The sequence below is a fragment of the Indicator indicator genome, chromosome 3, assembly GCF_027791375.1.
Source record: "Indicator indicator isolate 239-I01 chromosome 3, UM_Iind_1.1, whole genome shotgun sequence".
NCBI classification, from domain to species: Eukaryota; Metazoa; Chordata; class Aves; order Piciformes; family Indicatoridae; genus Indicator; species Indicator indicator.
In genome coordinates this window covers 924127-944352 of record NC_072012.1, presented here as the reverse complement: position 1 = coordinate 944352, position 20226 = coordinate 924127, and the positions used below count along the sequence as shown (strand labels likewise).

General features: G+C 47.8%; 1 protein-coding gene across 1 annotated transcript in view; it reads right to left on the bottom strand.

Annotated features, from left to right (window-relative positions):
• LIN7A (lin-7 homolog A, crumbs cell polarity complex component) overlaps positions 1–20226 on the bottom strand; it is a 74072-nt gene that overhangs the window by 19360 nt on the left and 34486 nt on the right. The gene's annotated exons all lie outside the window — the stretch shown is intronic.

Genomic DNA, 20226 nt, shown 5'->3' with positions numbered 1-20226 from the left:
ACTCCACAACCTCTCTGGGCAGCCTGCTCCAGGGCTCTGGCACCCTCACTCTAAAGAAGTTTTTCCTCATATTGAGCTGAAGCCTTCTAAGTTCAAGTTTGTCTCCATTGTTCCTTGGCTTATTCCTGTGCACCACCCAAAAGAGCCTGGCCCCCTCCACTTGACACCCACTCCTCAGCTCTTGAGAGACATTGACCAGATCCCCTATCAGCCTTCTCTTCTCCAGACTAAACAGCCCCAGGGCTCTCAGGCTCTCTTCACAGGGAGATGCTCAAGTCCCCTAAGCAACCTCCTGGCTCTTCCTTGGACTCTCTCCAGCAGGTCTTTGTCTCTCTTGAAATGAGGAGCCCAAAACTGGACACATTGGTCTCCCCAGGGCAGAGTAGAGGGGGAGAAAAACCTCCTAGCCCTCACTCTGTATTTCTCATGACACTTTGCAAACTTAACTGTACATCTTCCAGCATGATTCCCTTCCCATCTGTAGAACATAATTTCCCAAAGCCAGGACAGTTAGGTAATACCTAATCAAAATTGATGTCTCCAGGGCAATTGATTTGAATGCAAATGAACTGATTTGAGTGGTGTCTTAGCCTCCAACAATAGCTTCTTTGTTCTCTGAACTTTCTTATGAACTAAAGATTTAGAAGACTGATGTTAAAAAAATCTGTAAGTTGCTCAGAATACAGATGCTGAAAATGGCAGCAAAAATTAAATTCCTGAGAAAGGTCATAGTGCTTGTTCTCATCAACCACAGCTAGGAAAGGTGAAAAGGACGCGGTCTGGTATGTCAGAGGTGGAAAATCATCATCCTTTAGAAAGGAAGTCTACATTAACACAAATGGCCGAAGAACAACACTTCCAAGAAGTACAACTTTCTGCCTGCTGCTTTATGCTGGTATACACTCATGGCCCACTTCTCAATGACACAGAGACTGAGACTGAGGCACCAGCAGCAGTGTGCAGATTGCACCAAACTGAGTGGTGCTGTCGATACACCAGAGGGACAGGATGGTATCCAGAGGGACCTGGACAAGCTGCAGAGGTGGAACCAGGGGAACCTCATAAGGCTCAACAAGAGCAAGTGCAGGGTTCTGCACCTGGGCTGTCAATACAGCCTGGGGGAGGAGGGGATAGAAAGCAGCCCTGAGGAAAAGCACTTGGGGGTGCTGATGGATGAGAAGCTGGACAGGAGCAGGCAGGGTGAGCTTGCAGCACAGAAGGCAAATCACAGCCTGGGCTGCATCCAAAGCAGCATTGCCAGCAGAGCCAGAGAGGTGATTCTGCCACTTTGCTCTGCTCTGCTGAGACCTCACCTGGAGTACTGTGTGCAGCTCTGGAGCCCTCAACACAGGAAGGACACAGGAGCTGATGGAGAGGGTCCAGAGGAGGGACATGAAAATGCTCAGGGGTTTGGAGCAGCTCTGCTCTGAGGACAGGCTGAGGGAGCTGAGGGTGTTCAGACTGGAGAAAAGAAGGCTCCAGGCAGACCTAAGAGCAGCCTGCCAAGACCTGAAGGGGGCTACAGGAAGGCTGCAGAGAGACTGTTTGCAAAGGCCTGCAGGGACAGGACGAGGGACAATGGCTTCAAACTAGAGCAGAGCAGATTGAGATTGGATGTGAGGAACAAGTTCTTTCCTATGAGGGTGGTGGAACACTGGAAGAGGTTTCCCAGGGAGGTCATTGAGGCTCCTTCCCTGGAGATATTGAAGGTGAGGCTGGAGGAGGCCCTGGGCAGCCTGATCTAGTTGGGGATGTCCCTGCTCAGTGCAGGGAGGTTGGACTGGATGAGCTTTGGAGGTCCCTTCCAGCCCAGACCATGCTCTGATTCTCTGGTCCTTAACTCTCCCTTTTAAACATCTTCAGGATTTTTACAAACAAAGGACAAAAACTCTTACACTGCCTTTAGTCTCTGGATTTGTGATATTCTCAGATGAAAAATATCCAAAAAGGCAGCCAGGTATATTGAAGCACACTGAAAAATACACATCATATGGAAGGGTTTTTTTGAAAGGCAAAGGTGAATGCAAACAGACAAAACATTTTATTTAATGTTCTTATAAAACCATCAAAGCCACAAACATAAAAATGTTCCTCCACGTTGTTCCTACATCCTGTGCATTTTCTTGACCTACTTCCTTGGGAATTTTTGTCTTTTCAGGTGCTTTACGTCTCAAGCTTCCTTTCTCAGAGAGAATCTTTGCAGGCAATGTATGTCAGGTTTTATAACAATCTATTCCTTAAGGTCCTCCAGGACAGCAGAACCAATTTACTTTCCAAAACATGTTTCCCTTTCAGTGATTTGGTGAGTCTGGAGCAGGAGTGCCAAAACTTCTCTTTTTTTCTAAAAGCAAATGATGCTTTGCCAGAGAGGTGTCAGATCCTGCACTCTATTGATCTATCCCTTCAGGTACTTCAAAGAGATTGAGAGGTGGTGCTTAGGGACATGGTTTAGTGGTGGTCTTGGAAGTGTTAGGTTTGTGGCTGGACTTGATGACCTTAAATATCTTTTCCAATGTAAATGATTCTATGATTCTACAAACAATGGCCTGTTCCACTGACAGGGAAAACTTCCCCATCCCCCTGTCCTGATGACTTGCTTTGCAGTATCACAAGGATGTATCTCTCCACACAGAGCCTGTTCCTATGAAACTTAGCTCATTGATGAACATATGGCTACAAAGACCTCCTTTCTGGTCACAGGGGACAGAGAAAGTGGTAATCAAACTTCCCTGAACAATAAAATGTTTGGGATGACTGAACCCAAAAACTTTTGTGACCTCACTGCTGCTGATAAAGATGTGCAGGGGGAGTGCCCAGAGGCTGGAGCCAGGCTCTGCTGGGTGATGCCCAATGCCAGCACAAGGGGCAGTGGTGGAAGCTGAGGCATAGGAAGTTCCATGGAAAGAGGAGGAAGGATTTTTTCCCTGTGAGGGTGACAGAGCCCTAGAACAGGCTGCCCAGGGGGGTTGTGGAGTCTCCGTCTCTGGAGATATTCAAGACCCACCTGGATGTGTTCCTGCTCTGGCAGGGGGTTGGACTGAATGATCTTCCAAGGTGCCTTCTAGCCCCTAACATTCTGGCATTCTGTGTGGTATCATACACATGGGAAAGGCAAAAAAAGAATGCAAATGCAATCCATTTTAGAGAACTAAAATAGTGTACTTTCAAAGTACAGCAAAAATATTATTTGTCTTGAGCATCATCATCACTTAAGTCATTCTAGGATTTAATTCAAAAAAGCTTAGGTCAGTAAAGAAAACTGAGACAAGGGGAGCACACCAAAAGCCTCTTGCTTTGTCTGTTGGAAACGAAGTCTTGCCTACAAGAAAGCTGGGGAGGGACTTTTTAGCATCTCAGGTAGTGACAGGACTAGGGGGAATGGAATGAAGCTGGAAGTGGGGAGATTCAGACTGGATGTCAGGAAGAAATTCTTCCCCATGAGAGTGGTGAGAGCCTGGAATGGGTTGTCCAGGGAGGTGGCTGAGGCCCCATCCCTGGAGGTGTTTAAGGCCAGGCTGGATGAGGCTCTGGCCAGCCTGATCTGGTGTGAGGTGTCCCTGCCCATGGCAGGGGGGTTGGAACTGGATGATCCTTGTGGTCCCTTCCAACCCTGACTGATTCTATGATTCTATGATTTTACTGGTAAAACATTAACATAGACCACAGCAGAGGCCAGGATTTCACCCTGCTTTAAAAAATAAGGAAAAAGAACCTCCCCCAACTCCCCTTATAGTCTCTATAGCATCTCTAGTGTGCTCTATCTGTGTACAGGATGATGATCATGATGGATCCTAAACATGGGTTGGTTCTACACACTCAGTGTCATCCTGCACAGATGAGCTCAGTGTTCCTTGCATGAAGTCATAGGTCACTCTTACATAAGAACAACTAGCACATTATGTAACAATACTACTGTGTAATTGCAGAAATGAATCACTGAATAATTGTAACTTCAAAACCCATCAGGTATTGAAGCAGTGGCAATGCTCTGTTTGCCTGGTAACTGCAGGATCCCTTTCATCTTAAAGCATGAGAGCAGACTCTCCACACTGGGTCTGCTGGCATGGCTGTGTCAGTGTGAGCCATTATGATGCTGTAAATGCTGTGGCTGGCTACAGCATCTGAAAGCACCTGCCATCCAGAGGGGCCTGCACAGGCTGCAGAGCTGGGCACTAGCCAGCCTCAGGAGGTTCAACAAGACCAAGGGCAAGGTCCTGCAGCTGGGTCAGGGCAATCCCAAGCACTGATATAGGCTGGGCAGGGACTGGCTGGAGAACAGCCCTGAAGAAAAGGCCTTGGGGGTGCTGGGGGAGGAGAAGCTCAACAGGAGCCAGCAGTGAGCACTTGCAGCCCAGAGAGCCAAGCAGAGCCTGGGCTGCAGCAGGAGAAGTGTGGCCAGCAGGGCCAGGGAGGGGATTCTCCCCCTCTGCTCCACTCTGCTCAGACCCCACCTGGAGCTCTGGGTCCAGTTCTGGAGCCTCTGTTACAAGAAGGATCTGGAGATGCTGGAAGGTGTCCAGAGAAGGGCCATGAGGATGAGCAGAGGGCTGGAGCTGCTTTGTTCTGGAGACAGACTGAGAGAGTTGGGGCTGTTCAGTCTGGAGAAGAGAAGGCTCCAGGAGACCTTCTGGTGGACTTCCAATAACTGAAAGGACCTCAAGGATCAGCCAGTTCCAACCCCCCCTGCCATGGGCAGACACACCTCACACTCCAGCAGGTTGCTCACAGCCACATCCAGCCTGGCTGCAAAAACCTCCAGGGATGAGGCTTCCACCACCTCCTTGGGCAACCTGTGCCAGTGTCTCACCACTCTCATGAGGAAGAACTTCTTCCTAACATCCAATCTGTATCTCCCCACTTCTAGTTTTGCTCCATTCCCCCCAGTCCTGTCACTACCTGACAGACTAAAATAATTGTTGTTTGCCTGTACCACTCTAACCTCTTTGTCTGTGCTCTTCTTAGCATCACCTTAGCTGTGATTTGTACACAACAAATCTGTTCTGCTGCCTCTTCTATGTACACAGAACAGATGAACTGAAAATCTCTTTGTTCTCAAACTAAATAAGGTACCATTTAAATCCTCCCAGAGCAGAATATAGCTTCTTGTTCAATCCATTTTACACAAGTAATTGAAGTGGTTTTATAAAATCTTTTCTTTCAGTGCCTACTATTGTCTGACCATCTGATCACATTTTTAATGTATAGAGAGTCTCCTGAATCTAACAATGTCATCCTAAAGTTGCCCTCATAAGGTCTGTAATTTGTGTCCAGCAGATCCAGGGAGGTTCTCCTTCCTCTCTGCTCTGCCCTGGTGAGACCTCACCTGCAATATTGCATTCAGTTCTGGGCTGCCCAGTTCAGGAGGGACAGGGATCTGTGGGTGAGAGTCCAAGGGAGGACTAAAAGGATGCTGAAGGGACGGGAGCAGTGCCTGGGGAGGAGAGGCTGAGAGCCCTGGGGCTGTTTAGTCTGAAGAGGAGAAGACTGAGAGGGGATTTCAGAAAGGTTTGTCAATATCTGAGGGCTGGGGGTCAAGAGGGAGGGGACAGGCTCTGCTCAGTTGCACCCTGGGATAGGACAAGGGGCAGTGGAGAGAAACTGCAGCACAGGAGGTTCCACCTCAACATGAGGAGGAACTTCTTCACTGGGAGGGTCCCAGAGCACTGGAACAGGCTGCCCAGAGAGGTTGTGGAGTCTCCTTCTCTGGAGACTTTCAAGATCCATCTGGATGTGTTCCTGTGTGACCTGTGCTGGATTCTATGGTCCTGCTCTGGCAGGGGGCTTGGACTCCATGATTTCCAAAGGTCCCTTCCAAGCCCTAACATCCTGTGAGTCTGTAATTTCCTTATTTGGGCAAAATATCATTCATGAGAAAGGAAGACAAAAGTGTAGGATTTAATTTTCAGTATTTGAAAAGCTGCTTTAGGACATTTACTGGAGAAGTCTTCTAAAACAATGATCTTTCTTGACCAGGACTGGTGCATAATTTTGAAAGACATCATTGTGCAACACAAATGAGATGAACAAAGACAGGTCTTCCACCTGGGCCACAACCACCCCTTGGTAACCTACAGACCTGGGGATGTGTGGTTGGAAAGCTGTAACTTGGAGAAGCACCTGGGGGTATTGGCTGATAGTCGACTGAACATGAGCCAGCAGTGTGCCCAGGTGGCCAAGAAGGCCAATGGCATCCTGGCTGGGATTAGAACAGCACAAACAGGGAGGGGATCACCCCCTGTGCTCAGCTCTGGTGAGGCTACATCTTGAGTATATATGGTAAGGACGCTGAGGTGCTGGAGCATGTCCAGGGAAGTGCAGAGAAGCTAGAGAAGGGCCTGGAGCACCTGGCCCATGAGGAGTGTCTGAGAGAGCTGGGGGTGTTCAGTCTGGAGAGGAGGCTGAGAGGAGACCTCATCATTCTCTACAATAACCTGAAGGGAGGCTGGGGAGAGGAGGGGACAGCCTCTTCTATTTGGTGGCATGTGACAGGACCAGAGGAAATGGTTTCAAGCTGCACCAGGGGAGGTTCATGCTGGATATGTTTCTGCACTGGAAGGTTTCTCAGACATTGGAATGGTCTGCCCAGGGCAGTGCTGGAGTCACCACCCCTGGAGGTGTTTAAGCAGCACGTGGGCCTGGAGCTTAGAAATGTTGTTTTGTGTTGACCCTTCAGTGCTGGGTTGGACTGGGTGATCTTTGAGGACTCTTCCAACCAGATGTATTCTGTGATGCTGTGAATTAAGTTAATTACAAACCACAGTCTGGTCAAGGTTGGAAAGGATGTCTAGGGGTCACCTGGTCCAGCTTCCTTGCCCAAGCAGGGCCACCTAGAGCTGGTTGCCCAGGACAGTATCCAGATGGTTACTGGATGCTATTACTTGACAAAGAGTATTTGGTAGGTACAGCTAATTTTAGAGTGCCTCAAAGACTACACGGGTGTTTAGCAATATGATTTACTGACAGACTCCACAGAGAGTCTGATGGTCTAGCGCCCAGGGAAAAGAGTTTCCACAACACATTAATACCAGAGATTGAATTACAGGTGAAACGTCAGTGTTGGAGGGTGCAAAGCTGCAGTTGTAAGGCAAATGGTAGTGTTTCAGATCATTTCCCCCCACGGTGACTTCTACCGAGACTGTCAGTGTCTGTGAGCTGACCATCCATTGGGTAAAAGTGTGCTGCAGGGAGGGGGGTTGGTCACACAGCTCTCATTTGTGCTGTGGAGCTAAATGTACTTGACTGTGTTTGCTCCTCCCTGTGGAGCAGTAAATACAAGACTCTCACCAAGGAAGACTCGTGAAAACATGAATATAGATCTCAAACTTTCCCAGCTTCCGCAGGTAGCCTCCTCAGACACTCACCATCTAAAATTATTCTCCCACAGAAATCAAAAGGAACAAAAAGAGTGAGGGAGGAAAATTACAACTGGAAAACCTGAACTTGGGAGTGAATCTTGCTGAAAGGCACATTCTATGCCTTGTCCCAGCAGGAGTTGCAGTGAGTCAGATGCAGCAGGTGTAATTGTTATGGCGATGGTCCTTGTCCCCACGCTTTCAGCTGGGAGGCAGAGCAGCTGCTTTAGCATTACTGAAGCATGGGAGAGGGGACTGCCTTATAGGTACTTTTACAAGCAAGCTTAATGAAAATTATTCCATGCAGACCCATAAAAAAAGGAGAACATACTGGTCTGGCCTACTTAAATCAATGTGAAGCTTTAGGAGAAGGTCCAGGAGTAAGAGCGCACTTTGCAGCCTATTTTATTAAGGTGGCTACAAAGCAGCATTCTGTGTACAACCTGAATAATGCAGCATCTTTACCACTGACTTCTCAAAGTTACAATTTAATTAAACAGATTTTGTTCCATTAATTTCTGTAAGAGGCATTAAATGCATCATCCCCTGACCAACTATGTAATATGCTGAGCTTCAACAAGGCCAAGTGCCAGACCCTGCACTTGGGGCACAACAACCCCAAGCAATGCTACAGGCTTGGGGCAGTGTGGCTGGAAAGCTGCTGGCAGAAAGGGACCTGGGGGTGCTGAGGGACAAGCAGCTGAAGAGGAGCCAGCAGTGTGCCCAGGTGGCCAAGAAAGCCAAAGGCATCCTGGCTGGGATCAGCAATGCTGTGTCTAGCAGGAGCAGGGAGGGGATTGTCCCCTGGGACTCAGCTCTGGGGAGGCCACACCTCCAGTGTTGTGTCCAGTTTGGGGCACCTCAATCCAAGAGAGATGTGGAGGTGCTGGAGCCAGGGCAGAGGAGGGCAAGGAAGCTGGGAAGGGCCTGGAAAAGAAATCTGATGAGGAGAGACTGAAGGAGCTGGGGATGGTTCGTGTGGAACAGAGGCAGCTAAGGGAGACCTCATTGCTGTCTACAACTACCTGAAAGGACCTTGTGGAGAGGCTGCTGCTGGTCTCTTCTGACAGGGAATTAGAACAAGAGGGAATGGCCTCAAGCTGCCACTGGGTAGGTTTAGACTGGACAGTAGGAAACATTTTTTCAGGGACAGAGTGGTGAGGGATTGGAATGTGCTGCCCAGGGAGGTGGTGGAGTCCCCAAGCCTGGCTGTGTTTCAAGGTGGTTTGGATGTGGTGCTTGGGGCTATGGTTTAGGGGTGAGCCTTGTAGAGTAGGGTTCTGGGTTGGACTTGGTGATGCTGAGGGTCTCTTCCAACCTGAATGTTTCTGTGATTCCATGATGCTAAGTGCAACTGTACTTACAATAATGATGCTCAACTGACTTTTGAACAACTTAGTCTGAACGTCAGGAAGAAGCACAAGGGCAGAAATCATTTTACAGTAATGAATTCAAGAAAGCCTAAAAACCAAACCCAGGAGAGAGCACACTGCAGTTCAGGTTTGAGAAGTAGCAGGCCCAGATAAAGTTATTTCCTGCTGCTACTGCATTTGGCCAACTCATAGAAAAAAAGCTGCTTTGTGACAACTAGTCTGTATCAATGAGCTATTTATAGCTGACAGAATGTGGTCATTCAAGGTTGCTGGCAGTCCAAATATTTTTACATGGTAAGCTTTCAGTAGCCTGGGAGCAGTCCTATATATGCACCAGGTGTCTATTTGCAAAACCAAACATCTGTATCATTTGCAAAAGTGTCCTAACAATCTCCTTTCAGGAAGTAACACTGCATGGATGTTGCCACATGCAGCAGTAGACTATATAAAAGCTCCAGCCTGTAGATGAAATTCAGGCTTGTGTAACAACCTGAGGGAACGAAGGAGTTTTCATTTCAGAGTATGTGGAGGAAATGTTATGAATCTTGGCTTTTGCATTTTCATTGAGGAGTTACCCAGTTGGAGCTGGGTGCTTTAAGGAAGACCACAAAGTTACAGACCTGCAGTGTGCAGTGCCCAGCCCAGTGGGTGGACACAGGAAATTAGGTATTTCCTCCCCAAAATCCTACATCATTATGAAGCTGGCTGAGAAGTCAGTTGCTCTCTCTTTCCTCCTCTGCACATCCCTGGATGCAGTGAGCTCCCTTACCTGGTGTGGGGGGAGGATGCTTCCACTCTTATCTGTGGCCTTCAATATTGCCTGAACAACCTTGGCCTCCTTGGTCCTAGTCCCAGGGACTGAGGGAAGGAAATTTCAGACCTGGCCAGCCTGAACCCAGCCTAGCAATTGGGGGAAAGAAAGAGCCCTGGGGCTCAACCCTCAATAAAATCTCTGATCTTAAGATCTCTTGTCTGCAGGTACCTACCATGGTAGCAACTCGGACAAAGGGTGTTAAACATGCAGTAGGTTCTCAGACTGAGTTTCTCTGCAAGCATGCTGGTGTTCAGGCTTCTGGCTGCAGTGAGTGTTCAAGCCTGGCACTTGGTGTGGAGGGTGAAGGAGACACCTGTGTCAGGTGTGACCAGGTGAATTTTCTCATAAATTTGGTAGCTGAGCTGAAGGATGAAGTGGCTGAGCTGAAAGCAGAAGTAGCAAGGCTCAGGACCATACGAGAATGTGAAAGGGAGTTGGGTATGTGGGAACAGGCTTTGAAACCCTCTCCAGTTGAGGGGAGCAGTGGAGGGTGGATACGGGTCCCTGTCAGGGGAAGCAAAGGGAATGCACCCCGACCCTCTTCCCCTCCCCCGCTGCCCTTGAGCAATAACTATGAGACTCTGCAGGCTGAGGGCAATGTGGATGAGAGTATTGTAGAGGAACCGATCAAGGAGATACCAAAGACGAAGCAGCCCCCCCAAACCTTAAGGACCAGTGCTACAAAGAAAAAGAGAAAGGCTATAGTTATTGGAGACTCTCTCTTGAGGGGAACAGAGGGACCCATATGTCGTCCTGACCCATCCCTTAGGGAGGTGTATTGCCTACCTGGGGCCCAGGTGAAGGACATCACCCAGAGGTTACCTAAACTAATCCAGCCCTCTGACTATTACCCATTGCTGGTAATCCAGGCTGGAAGTGAAGAAATTGAAAAGAGCAGCACCAGGGAGATTAAAAAGGAAATTAAGGCCCTTGGGAAATCGATTGACGGGGCAGGAGCTCAAGTGGTGTTCTGCTCAGTTCCCTCAGCAGCAGTGGTGTACACTGAGAGGAACAGGAAAACCCACACCATCAACAGTTGGCTTAGGAGATGGTGCCAGCAGCGGAATTTTGGCTTCTTTGATCACGGGGCAACTCTTACTGCACCTGACCTGCTGGACCAAGATGGGTTGAATTTATCTAGAAAGGGTAAGAGGGTGCTGGCACTGGGGTTGGCAGGACTCATTGGGAGGGCTTTAAACTAGGTCTGAAGGGGGCGGGTGTGGAAACCAGTCTCCCTGGAAAGGAGGGAGGACCATACAAACTGGTGAAATCAGCAGCCCAGCTGAAGTGCATGTACACCAATGCACGCAGCATGGGCAACAAACAAGAGGAACTGGAACTCTTGGTTCACCAGCAGAACTATGATGTAGTTGCCATTACAGAAATGTGGTGGGACGATTCTCACAATTGGAGTACTGCACTGGGGGGTTATAAGCTCTTTAGGAGAGACAGGCAAGGGAGAAGAGGAGGAGGGGTGGCCCTGTATATTAGGGAATCTTTTGATGCCTCAGAACTCGAGGTTGCAGATGAAAGGATTGAATGCTTATGGGTTAAAATCAGAGGGAGGCCACACAAAACTGACATCCTGGTTGGAGTCTGTTATAGACCACCCAACCAGGATGAGGAGGCCGATGAGATATTCTATAAGCAGATGGAAGCTGTCTCAAGATCATCAGACCTTGTCCTTGTGGGGGACTTTAACCTACCAGACATCTGCTGGGAACTTAATTCAGCAGAGAGGAGACAGTCCAGAAGGTTCCTAGAGTGCATGGATGACAACTTCCTGATGCAGCCCTTAGGTGAACCTACCAGGGGCAAGGCTCTGCTTGATCTGCTGTTCTCAAATAGAGAAGGGCTGGTGGGAGATGTGACAGTCGGAGGCTGTCTAGGGTGCAGCGACCATGAGATAGTGGAGTTTTCAATATGCAGGGAAATAGGGAGGAGCAGTAACAGAACCCTCACTTTGGGCTTCCGGAGGGCAAACTTCAGGTTGTTCAGGCAACTTATTCGGAAAGTTCCCTGGGTAACAGCCCTTAAGAAGAAAGGGGTCCAGGATGGTTGGACCTACTTCAAACAGGAGCTCCTAAAGGCACAGGAACTGGCAGTTCCCACATGCCGTAAGACGAGCCGGCGGGGAAGACGACCGGCCTGGATGAGCAAGGAGCTCCTGAAGGATTTAAGGGAAAAAAAGAGGGTTTATCGCCTTTGGAAAGGGGGAGAGGCAACTAGTGATATGTTTAAGGATGTTGTTAGATCATGTAGAAAAAAAATTAGAGAGGCAAAAGCACAGTTAGAAATTAAACTGGCCGCTTCCGTGAAGGACAACAAAAAGCATTTTTATAAATATATTAATGCTAAAAAGAGGGGCAAGAGGAGCCTCCACTCTTTATTGGATGTGGAGGGTAACATTGTAACTAAGGATGAGGCGAAGGCTGAGATTCTAAATACCTTCTTTGCCTCCATTTTCAACAGTAAGGCAGGAGGACTTCAGGATAACTGGCCTCCTGAGCTGGTTGATGGGGTCAAGGAGAAGTGTTGTACTCCTGAAATCCATGTGGAATTAGTTCGAGACTTGTTGAGTCACTTGGATATTCACAAGTCCATGGGACCTGATGGGATTCATCCTAGGGTGCTGAAAGAGCTGGCAGATGAGCTGGCCAAGCCTCTCTCCATCATTTTCCACCAGTCCTGGCTCACTGGAGAGGTCCCAGAAGACTGGAAACTGGCCAATGTGACACCCATCCACAAGAAGGGACGGACAGAAGAACCTGGGAACTACAGGCCTGTCAGCCTGACCTCAGTGCCAGGGAAAATCATGGAGCAGATTGTCTTGGGGGCAATCACTGCATACCTGAAGGATAGCCAAGGAATCAGGCCCAGCCAACATGGATTTAGGAAGGGCAGGTCCTGCCTCACCAACCTGATCTCCTTCTATGATCAGGTGACCCGCCTGGTGGACGTGGGAAAGGCTGTGGATGTAGTCTACCTGGACTTCAGCAAGGCCTTTGACACTGTCCCCCACAGCAAACTCTTGGCCAAACTGGCAGCTTGTGGCTTGGACAGCAGCACTCTGTGCTGGGTTAGGAACTGGCTGGAGGGCCGAGCCCAGAGAGTGGTGGTGAATGGTGCCACATCCAGCTGGCAGCCTGTCACTAGTGGTGTCCCCCAGGGATCAGTGCTGGGCCCCATCCTGTTCAATATCTTTATTGATGATCTGGATGAGAGGATTGAGTCCATCATCAGTAAATTTGCAGATGACACCAAGCTGGGAGCAGGTGTTGATCTGTTAGAAGGTAGAAGGGCTCTGCAGAGGGACCTTGACCATCTAGACAGATGGGCAGAGTCCAACAGGATGGCATTCAACAAATCCAAGTGCCGGGTGCTGCACTTTGGCCACAACAACCCCATGCAGAGCTACAGGCTGGGGTCAGAGTGGCTGGAGAGCAGCCAGGTGGAAAGGGACCTGGGGGTGCTGGGTGACAGCCGCTGAACATGAGCCAGCAGTGTGCCCAGGTGGCCAAGAGAGCCAATGGCATCCTGGCCTGCATCAGCAATAGTGTGGCCAGCAGGAGCAGGGAGGTCATTGTACCCCTGGACACAGCACTGGTTAGGCCACACCTTGAGTCCTGTGTCCAGTTCTGGGCCCCTCAGTTTAGGAAAGATGTTGAATTGCTGGAGCATGTCCAGAGAAGGGCAACGAGGCTGGGGAGAGGCCTTGAGCACAAGCCCTATGAGGAGAGGCTGAGGGAGCTGGGACTGTTTAGCCTGGAGAAGAGAAGGCTCAGGGGAGACCTCATTGCTCTCTACAACTACCTGAAGGGAGGTTGTAGCCAGGAGGGGTTTGGTCTCTTCTCCCAGGCAACCAGCACCAGAACAAGAGGACACAGTCTCAAGCTGTGCCAGGGGAGGTTTAGGCTGGAGGTGAGGAGAAAGTTCTTCACAGAGAGAGTGGTTGGCCATTGGAATGTGCTGCCCAGGGAGGTGGTGGAGTCACCATTCCTGGAGGTGTTCAAGAGGGGATTGGACGTGGCACTTGGTGCCATGGTTTAGATAGGCATGAGGTGTAGGGTGACAGGTTGGACTCGATGATCCTTGAGGTCTCTTCCAACCTTCTTGATTCTATTCTATTCTGTTCTATTTATGTTGAACCCCATGTGGGGAGAGGAGTCCTGGGGTTGGGTTTGATTTGGTGGAGGGTTTTGTGTGAAGCTTTTGGCTTAATGAGCTTCTGTGTTAAACCCAGACCCTGCATTCCTTTGTATTTCCTGTGCTTTGCTGTGCTCACCACTGTGCATTGTAACATTGCAGAACTGTAGCTTGTGAAAAGCTTTGCCACTGAAACTTCCCAATACTCCAATCCTGTGTGTGGAGAGGTCTGCTCTTGCCCCCAGAGCAACCTACCCTGCTCTGAACCACAACAAGGATAAACACAGCCATAAGACACCTGCAGAGTCCTCATGGGACAAATGGGGTTGGTACCAAAGAATGATGGAACTGGTTGGAAGAGACCTTTGGGATCAGCTCATCCAAGCAAGAGTTCATCTCTGGGGCAGTTCCTGGTTGTTGGGTGGCAGTGGTGTCATCTGCCTGGGGGTTCATGCATGTGGACCTCAGGAGCTGCTGGGCCAGCCCTGTTCCTCTTGCTGGGTGCATTGCAGCCTAAGGAGAAGGTGACACAGCAGGGGTCCCTGGGGCTGCTGGTGGCCTCATCCACCCCTGCCACCCCATTGCCAAAGGGATCAGCCACAGGAGGTTCCTCAGGTGTCAGCAGGGTGTCCCCATGCTTGCTGGTGGCCTCATCCCTGCCAAAGGGATCAGCCACAGCCTTTGTGCTGGGTCAGGTCTCAGGGCTTGTCTGCAGACCTTTGGTGGCCACCTCAGGGGAAGCAGCTGTCCAGCTGAGTTTAGGCTGCTGGCCAAGTTTAGCAATGGAGATGGAACTTCTGCCACCAAAGCCTCAGGGCTGAGGTGTGATCACAGAGCTGGAGAAGCAGCTGGAGGGAACAGCAGAAGACCAAATGATGCAGGTTTAAAAATAGAGCCCACGTCAGCCTCTCCTTCAGCTGCTGGCCAGGGGCTTGCTGGGAGCTGAGGAATCCAGCTGGGAGTCTCCTCTCTGCCAGGGACTGCTGATGGCTCCTCAAGTTCCAAAGCCAAGTCCCAAGACATCCTGGGGGAACTTCTGAATGGTAGGGGGCTTGTTTGAAGATCTCCTTATCCGGGTGGTGGTGCAGGGTGTTAGGTCAAAGGTTGGACTCCAGGATCCTGGGACACTGCAAGAGGTTACCCAGGGAGGTGGTTGAGGTCCCATCTCTGGAGATGCTCAAGGTGAGGCTGGACAAGGCTCTGGGCAACCTGATCTCGTGAAGGATGTCCCTGCTGACTGCAGAGAAGGTTGGACTGGATGACCTCTGGAGGTCCCTTCCACCCCAAACCATTCTATGATTCTAAAAATTTCTGGTTTTGGTGGGGGGTTCTGAAGGAAACTAGGTCAGTTTTAACAGAGTGAAAAAAAAACAATCTGAATCTTGATGCATTATTAAGCTGTCCTTAGGCAGTAGGGGGACAAAAAATCACAAACAGCACAGACCTGAAACATTGTTAAAAATAAATTAAGTATAATCACTGCGAGGATATAAGATCTTAATTTAGGGTGGAATATTTCATGGAGGTGCCAGTTAAAATGCCAAAGTCCTACTTGCTCTCATACTTATTCTTCTTTGTGTGTGTGGAAAAGGGTGATGCTTACTCAGCTTTGACAGTATCTGTGTTGCTGTCTGAAAGCTGAACCAAGTTTTGGTCCCCAAGTTCTTGCCATCTGAGGCTGCGCCTGTCCAAGAAACAACCCAACAGGGGTTCCAGGCTCCAGCCAGAATCTCTCTCCACCCTTCTGCGCAAGCAGAAGAGCACAGCAGATGTACCAGGAAATTCATGCTGTCACATCCTCTGTACAGATTGGGTGAGTCAGTTGAAACCCTCCTGGTGTTGCTGTTAGGACACGCAAGACCTCCGTGTGCCCTCTTTTCTTCCCTCCAACATTGATACTGCCTGGAAACACCACTCTGACACTATGAAGTCAATAGGAAGCTGCTTGGCACCCTCGCAAGTGTAATGAAAAATTGACTTTTGTTTTATTAAATAAAGAGAATGAAATTAATAAATACCTTTTATTACATAAAAATGACTTACATAAGGGACAAAACCAAAAAAGACAATGATTGAATCATTTAGGTTATCTTCATGGTGCTTACACACTGCTCTGTACTTGGTCCTAAGTCAACAGCAACTCTGATCTGGCATCTTTGAAGGCAATGTTACAGGTGGCTTAGAAATTGCATCCTTTGCCATCACTAAACCTAGCAAAACACAGTCCTAAAAAAAGTCTCTTTTGGTCCTTCTACTGCAATACTCAGGGATAAAAAGAAATAGCAAGATGTGTGATTAGTTCATTCCCCTAAAATCACTTCAAAACTGTAGTTTATAATTGAAAACTTCCTCAGACCTCAATGCCAGTTACTTTTGAATTCAGATATATGCCAAGCATTAATAAACACTAATTTTCTCCACTTGATCAGCAAGTCTGTAATTGCTATTAGGGCAGAAGTAGGCAAAAGGTGTATTTAAGAACTTTAAAGGATTTGGTAAAAACCTTACCAAAATCAGCACCTTGATGAAATCTGACACAACCTGAGCCTGTCATGAAGGGACTACAGGAAAGATGGAGAGAGACTGTTTGCAAAGGCCTGCAGGGACAGGACAAGAGGCAATGGCTTCAAACTACAGCAGAGCAGATTGAGATTGGATGTGAGGAACAAGTTCTTCACTATGATGGTGGTGGAACACTGGAAGAGGTTTCCCAGGGAGGTGGTTGAGCCTCCTTCCCTGGAGATCTTCAAGGTGAGGCTGGATGAGGCCCTGGGCAGCCTGATCTAGTTGGGGATGTCCCTGCTCAGTGCAGGGAGGTTGGACTGGATGAGCTTTGGAGGTCCCTTCCAGCATGGACCATTCTGTGATTCTATGAAGTTCATCTCAAATGTTCCTGTCAAGCTGAGAATGCAGGGAGAAGGAAGGACACTGTTGATGTTTCTTGTTTTAAACACCAAGAAGAAACATAGCTAAAATGGAGTATTAAAACACTGCACAAGTTTTCTTTTCTGAATGCACAATGGAAAAATGGAGATTGAGTATCAGTGCTCAAGAGTCATCATCAGTGACATCAGCTGAGTGGAAACAGGGGTTCCATGAAGGCAGACACAATGGTGCAGTGGCTTCCAACAACCTGTCAGCAAAAATATTTCCCAGTACTTCACCTTTCTGCTGATTTCTCTTTAGAGGAAGCAGGTTGAGGTGAACTGCACCAGAGGCTGCTCTGTTTATTCTTAAGAGTTTTATGTAATCAAATACAACACTGCAGCAACAAACTAAAATGATAATGTGAGGAAAACAAAAGAGATGCTGAGATCTGGCACCCATGTTCCACTGGAGTCACCTTCTGCAGAACATGCAGCTACAGTCATGTGCAGAACTAAGCACCACCTGAGCACCACTCTTCAGGAAGTTTTAGTAACTATGATAAAGCTCCTCAGATAAACTGCACCACAAACAAGCTAGGTCACTGCACTGCTTTTATACATTACAGGACTCTTGCAGTACTAAAATATTTCACTTCAGTGAGAGGCAGAGCACAAATGTGAGCTATGTAGACATCAGCCAACTCTGAGAATTGATCTTTAATCAAAACTAATGGGAGAAAGCACTGATTAAAGATCAGTGACACAGCCTGGCCCCACATTCTGGGGTACTCCATCTGTTAAATCAATGTATTTAGCTCTAGGCAGCTTAAAGGAAAGTGACAACAGCAGCTGTTTTAAATATCCTGCAGTGAAGCCATGAAAGTCATAGGGGTTAGTAGCTATTCAGAGACTTCATAATGCATTCTCTCAGACAAAGCTTGCACAGCTTAGTAAATTCATGTAAGTGCCATTAATGAAGGTCATCTGCTGAGTGACAAGGTAATAATTCCAAAAGTTCTCACTCAGGCCATCCAGGGCTTGCAAGCCACAGCAATGCTTCAATCACTTAAGGTGAAGTAGTAAATGAAACTTCACTTTTTTTTCTGGAATTTATGTTATTTCTGATTACATTCACCCTAAAAAACAGCACTCACTTTAACAATCACTTCATTTAAAAAATATCCTTTCTGGATTTACTGCTAACTTAAGCTCTTCTGTTGAACTTTCTTACTGCCTAGACACAGCTTGATGGAAAGACAAAAAGCAGGCAGCCTGTCTTTTGAAGTGTAATTTTTCTTTCTGCCCTCATTTACACACATTACAAATCCTTTTCCCAGATGATTTTTATAGACTTTTAACCAAAAGAGGGAAAGCAAAATTCTGCAAAGCCTGCCTGAAAACATTACTACTTTGCCATAGCTTCACCTTTGGATGAAGCCAAGTAATGCCTTTTCCAAACAGTGAGTGGATTTTTTTTAATCATTACTTTATGTGGCTTTTTGTTGCTGGGACAATGGCAATGGAAAAGGGATGGAAGAGTACAGCAAAAGATTCTTGCAGATGCTGCACAGCCCCAGAATCCAGGCAAGCTGGACTGGTTCAGATGATATTATAACCCTCCCCAGTTCCTAAAAAAAAAAAAAGGTAAAATGTTGAAACATTTACAATTGTCATCTAGGAATCAAATTTTAATGAAGAGGTACAAATCAATCCCTGCATAAGCATGTGAATAACTGAAGGAATTGGGTCAGTCTGCACAATTCTGTCCTTGCTGCTGCAGGAGTGTTACTGCTAAATCAATGCTGCAGTAATTCTGAATGAACTGTCTTCAATACTAGAACAAGGTATAACAAGGTGTCATAGAATCATAGAATTGTCAGGGTTGGAAGGGACCTCAAGGATCATCCACTTCCAACCACCCTGCCATGGCCAGGGACACCTCACACTAGAGCAGGTTGCTCACAGCCACATCCAGTCTGGCCTTCAAAACCTCCAGGAACGAGGCTTCCACCACCTCCATGGACAACCTAAGGAGAACTTTGCTTCCCAGACTATGTAATGTGCCATCATGCTAATATAACTGCACTACTTGCTGTACTCCCCTGCTTCAGGGGCCACTGGCTGACAAATGAAGGCAGGAACCCTGTTGCCCTATAGCAACAAGATTCCAGAAATGCAGAGAGCAGAGAATCTCAGAGGTCCTCCCAGAAGTCACAGAATCACAGAAACATTCAGGTTGGGAAAGACCCTCAGGATCACCAAGCCCAACCTATAACTCTACTCTACAAAGTTCACCCCTAAACCATAGCCCCAAGCACCACATCCAAATGACCTTTAAACACATCCTGGGTTGGTGACTCAACCACCTCCCTGGGCAGCTCATTCCAATGCCTGACCACTCTTGCTGGGAATTTTTTTTCCTTTATTACTGTGTTGTGGAAGCCTCAACATGACAGAGTCTCAGAATGTCCTTAACAGCAGAAGTCCTGGAAGCCCTGAACAGAGGAAGCAGCTAACAGAAGTCCTGAGCAGATCCCTAGCAGCATCCCTGCCACAAAGCCCTACCCAGAAGTAGCTCACTGACAGAAGCAGAAGTCCCTAGAAGCCCTAACCCCCCAAGCTGTTCCTACCCTAAGTCCCTAACCAAAGGGTAACTCTTGCTCAGAGTGGCTGTTTCTATTCTCTTTGTTATCAATCCCTTAACCAGTGAAACCCAACCACATCTATAAGCTCCAATCTTCTCCCAGTGAGAGTTGCCAGCATGTCAAGGAGGTGGCTTCTGCAGCATGTTCCGATCCAAGCATGCCAATGTGAGGATGTTGCTCTTGGCACCCATGGAATGTGATTGTTTGGCTCTAGGCAGCTAAGGAATTGGTCTGCTAAAGAATTCTGCACTCTGCAGGTGTCCATCAGCTGCCCTCAGCACAGTGGCTGCAACAGTGCTGTTATGACCTGAGTTACAAATCTGAGCTGGTAAATTTCTCTTGCTTTACTCATATGAGTTGCCCTATTACCCTTATTAGTAAGCTCAACACACCACTTTTGTTTAATCTTGACCAATACCTCCTTTTGCATTGGCAAATGGGACTTCTGGTGTCAGGCTTCCTGCTTAATCACAGTTCTGTGCTGTGAATTATGGAATTATGGTTCTAAATCTTGATACATATATATTTTCTTTTTTTTCCCCCGAAGTTGCATCTTAAAATGTAAAAATTTCAAAACAGGTGGGGATCACCCCGTGGAGATGAGAGACTATCTGGAATTACATTTTTCCTCCTCAAATATTCAGCTCTCAGTGAAAAGAAAGTAATGCAGGGCAGGATTTGAATTCTGGGGCTGCCCTTGGTGCCAACCAAAAGAGTTTGGTCTGGTGAATCTCTATTTTTACAAGGAATGAGATTCATCAGGTAGAAGGAAATGAAACTCTGCTTTTAAAGGCAAGGTCTGGAAGGGGGAGGAAGGAATGAGATTCATCAGGTAGAAGGGAATGGAATTCTGCTTTTAAATGCTAGGTCTGGAAGGGGGAGGAAGGAATTAAATTCATCAGGTAGAAGGGAATGGAACTCTGCTTTTAAAGGTCTGGAAGGGGGAGGAAGGAATGAGATTCATCAGGTAGAAGGGAATGGAACTCTGCTTTTAAAGGTCTGGAAGGGGGAGGAACAAGACAATACTGC